Source organism: Mirounga leonina, unplaced genomic scaffold, assembly GCF_011800145.1.
Source record: "Mirounga leonina isolate KUSES-001 unplaced genomic scaffold, KU_Mleo_1.0 Mir_165, whole genome shotgun sequence".
NCBI lineage: Eukaryota > Metazoa > Chordata > Mammalia > Carnivora > Phocidae > Mirounga > Mirounga leonina.
In genome coordinates, this window is record NW_023270415.1 from 65,551,799 (window position 1) to 65,555,982 (window position 4,184).

Below are 4,184 nucleotides of genomic sequence, written 5' to 3' on the forward strand. Positions count from 1 at the left end.
GATTCAGAGCCCACCGGAATAATCCAGGATGATCTCACCTCAAGATCCTTAATTACATCTGCGAAGCTCCTTTCTCCAGATAAGGTCATATTCATAGGTTCTGGGAACTAGTACATGGACGTATCTTTTGGGGGCCACCATGCAACCCTCTGCAGGGGGCATATCAGAATTTTGAGGACTATGTAATAATCAAACATTTGAAATACTGTTTGAAATAATTTGAAATAATAAACATAATGAAATCACCTTAATTTTTTAAAGTTTATGTCTTTATTTAAGTAATCTTTACACCCTCAAACTCACAACCCTGCGATCAAGATGAACATGCTCTTCCGACTGAGCCAGCGAGGTGCTCAATATTGTCTTAATTTTCTAGCCACAGAATTCCCCTGCTTCCCTGACCCAGAGTCTTGCTCTTTATCTGGTGAATAACTTTAATAAGCCTTTCCAAGATGGGTAGGTCTGATTAACTGCAAAGCTTTTATTTTGCTGAGTGTAGAGTTTTGGAGCCAGAGCTAAATTGACCAAGACAGAGGGGACTGGAAGACCCACATGGGGAAAGGATGGAGAGAAGGCAGGAAGCCAGCTGACAGCTCGAGAGAATTTAGGTTATGAAATGGATCCATTCCTTCAACAAATATTTATCCCAAGAAGGCTGTGCATGCCAACCTTTGTGCTAGGTACTGGGGATGTGAGAGTGAACACACACAGACTCGGTCTCTCCTCTCAAGAAGTGTGGGGACTTACTTATCCCTGTGATGTTCAACGCCAACCCTCTTCACCTTCTTCCCCCCAAATTTTCAGCAAAAATCCACACTGCTTGCTAATGCTCTGGAGATGAACTTGAGGGAGGAGATGGGGGGAAATAGAGGCTTGTTCCTGGGTTGGAATGAGGCAAAGCCAGAGACTCTTCCAGAAGGCCACATGTGGTTTACAGGCACTAGTGGGCCAACCGGGGCTTTTCAAGGTGTCCAGCATCTGCTTCCCCTTCTGATGAAGCAGGAGCACTTTGATTTGCTTTTGAATATTACTACTCCCCCGTTGCAGAGAGTCTTAATGGGACTGCCAGTCAAATGTCTTTCCCTCAATTCCTAGTCATGGGAGAGTCACAAGGTCAAAGGTAGGCCAGTAAGACTTGAGAATTGAACCCTAAAAGGAGGAACGCAAGCGCAGAATAAAAAATGGAGCTGATTTGGCCCAGCAGATGTGGTTCAGATTAGTTTCTGGAATCCCTGAATCCCTGGTACCCCTTCCAGGCCAGGCGGCTCAGCAGCCCCTTGGGGTCTGTGAGGTACTATATATCCTTCCAATAAATCCTCTTTCGCTGAAGCTAACTGGAGTCGTTTTTGGGTACCTGTCACCAAAGAACCCTAACTGGTGGCAATGATCAGGAAAAGTCCAAATCCCTCCCATCCACTGAGAGGTCTGGGCACCCATAGGTGTTGAAGGCATGCTGTGGTAACAGATGCATCTTACATCCTTAGAGCCGGGTTTGCGACTTCTGCATCACGACAGTTTTGATCAAAATCTAAAGTCTCCCTTAAGCTAACAGTGACTGCCCTTAATTAACAAGAACACTCACTGTACCAGTGCCAGACCTCCGCAAAAGGGCAACATGGTGAGAGAGAAGAGAGAGGGATCAAATTCATCTAGGTCAGATGAAGGCTTCCAGTGACAACTTGAGCTTAAGAAACATTTCCCGAGTGATCTTTAAACCTTGCACCTGAATTCAATCCCACACTCCCTGTGGGTCTTTCTGGCCCTGGTGACACGGTAGGGGGTCTCTCCTTTCTAAGCGCATATGCATTTGTACAGGCCACAGGGGAATTCCTCAGGGGAGACAAAGCTAAATTTATACCTTCCATTAGTCTTCCAGTGTTCTCGCCTGCGTTCAGTCCATACGGAGTCTCCTTTTGCCCCAATCACAAGTATCACACCCCTTAGCGGATAACTATCCATTGTAGACAGAAGCTGCTCGACTGCTTTTTAAAAGTATCTTAACTTTGAATCCAGTCTTCCCAGGATCTCCAACCTCTTCTAATACCCTCTTTCAGGGAACTAGGATTCCCCCGTATGAACAAGAAGTCCTCTAAGACTCCTGGGAGACCGGACCTTTAGCTCTCTCCCTTCACTGTTCAGGTCAAATTCCTACTCAACCCATCACCCCGTCCAGTAGAGAGAACACACCCTGAAGACAGGGAGCTGGTCCTAACTGCATCTGCCCAAGCACTACTCAACAGACACCGAGTTTTTATCATAGATATAATTTATATAAATATATTTACATAAAAATGTTTTGTATTTGTAATTTATATATTTAAAAAAATTTTTTTCCCCTTTGCAAATCACAAGGCAATTCCCCCTAGGGATGAGAGAAAGCTAATTTATACCTCCAACTCAAGTTTCCGAACGTTCTGCCCTGCCTTTGGCCTGGCAAGAAAAGAATCTTCTGTTGCCACTTCATGCCAGATGCTGCACTTTGGTTTCCATAACGGCAGGGAAGCTGCAGAGATCTTAACTCAGAGCTGGGTTCAGATCTGGTCTTCGGCCCCTTGTAGCTGCTTTATCTTAGGTGCCTTAACCACTCTGAGTCGGATGTTTCCTGACCTGAGAAATGGGGATAATACTCCTATGTCACAAGTGGGTTCCCAAACCCAGCTGAATAGCAGAAACTTTAAAAACGTGCAGAATGACAGCGATGCAAGAAACGTGCGCCCTTAAAAAATCCCAAGTGACTTTCCGGGACAGGCAGACTGGAAAGCATAGATTGGAGGCTTACGTTGCATGAGGCAGAGAGATACCTGGCACATCCGGGACCCAGGTATGCTGCTGAAAACAGGATTCTCCCCTACCGAAGTTGGGAGGGTAAGGGGATCGTGTGGAAAACCGTTCTGGGCTTTCACCATACATGTAAGGAACTACATGACATGATCCTCTCCCCTAACCCCAGTGACACTCTGGAGAGCAAACAAGTCAACTGGCAAGAAGCACGTTTTCTCCGCCCCGCCTTCCGAGATCCTAACAGTGTGAAATCCAAACAGAGAGGATTAGATTCTTCCCAAGGTGAAGCTTTGCTATTAGGTTAATGCTGAGAATTTTAAAGGGGAAGGGACCTCAGAAACAGAGTTGCCATGAATGAAGCGCTGGCAACCAGCATCGCCTACTCGGTCAGTGTTACTCAAAGGCAGCTTAGAACACGGGGATACTGGTGATATGCTGTCCCCTGAAATAAGCAGGATCATTCCTTTCTTTCTGGAATTTCTCCAATACCAGGAGAGGGGTGCAGCACTGCTCCTGCTCGTCACCCCACCTTGTGATGAATGAAGAGGGCCCAAGGCCTGGCATACAAATGTGGATGGTTCATGCTCAAGAAAAAAAAAGGCCCACTAAGGTCATGGCACCTGCCTTCTAGTCTCTAGGTTCTTCTATGGCAAGGGGATTAAACTCCTTCTGCAGGGTTCCAGGAGTCGGACCCATGGGCTACAGAAATGCCATAAAGCACACCACAACTGGATAGGACTCCTAACTCGATGGTTGCTAAAATCAAAACCCAGAGATTCCGCTTCCAGGAATGAATCCTACAGATATTCCCCGAGATGTGAACAGAAGTAGGTATTAAACAGGCTGTGTCACTGGAAGAGCAACAAATCCTGGCTACTCCTAAATGCCCGAGAGAGGACGGGTTCCAAAAATTACGTCGTATCTAAAAGAGGCAGCCGAGTAGGTACGTGGAAACTTAAGGCAGGCAACCGTCAAGTTGTACATTTTAATTTACAAGTTTTACCAATAAAAAGGCTTGGTTACAAAAGGGGAGTTCTTTATACAAAATAGGGATTTTTATTTCACTCATTAAGAGAATCCACTGGCATGTCTTGCCTCACCAAGTCAAATCTCAAATAGCTCGCTTAGCTGAAATTATCCCCAAAAGACAGGTCACCCAGACAAAATTATCAGCTCCCTAAATGTGTCTGAGAAGAATTTAGTGAACGTTTTGCCTTGACCACAGGTATTCTGAAGAGTACCTGTAACCCTTACCAAAGCTTCCGCTAGCAGGCAGGTGAGGTGTCAAGAGGGCATCCAAGAGCGTCGAGCTCACTTACCATGAGAACCTTCTCACACGCACAGTTTCCGCCCCTGTATGGTGAGTGCGCGTGCGACATCACAGGAATAATGGCTTCTAAAAG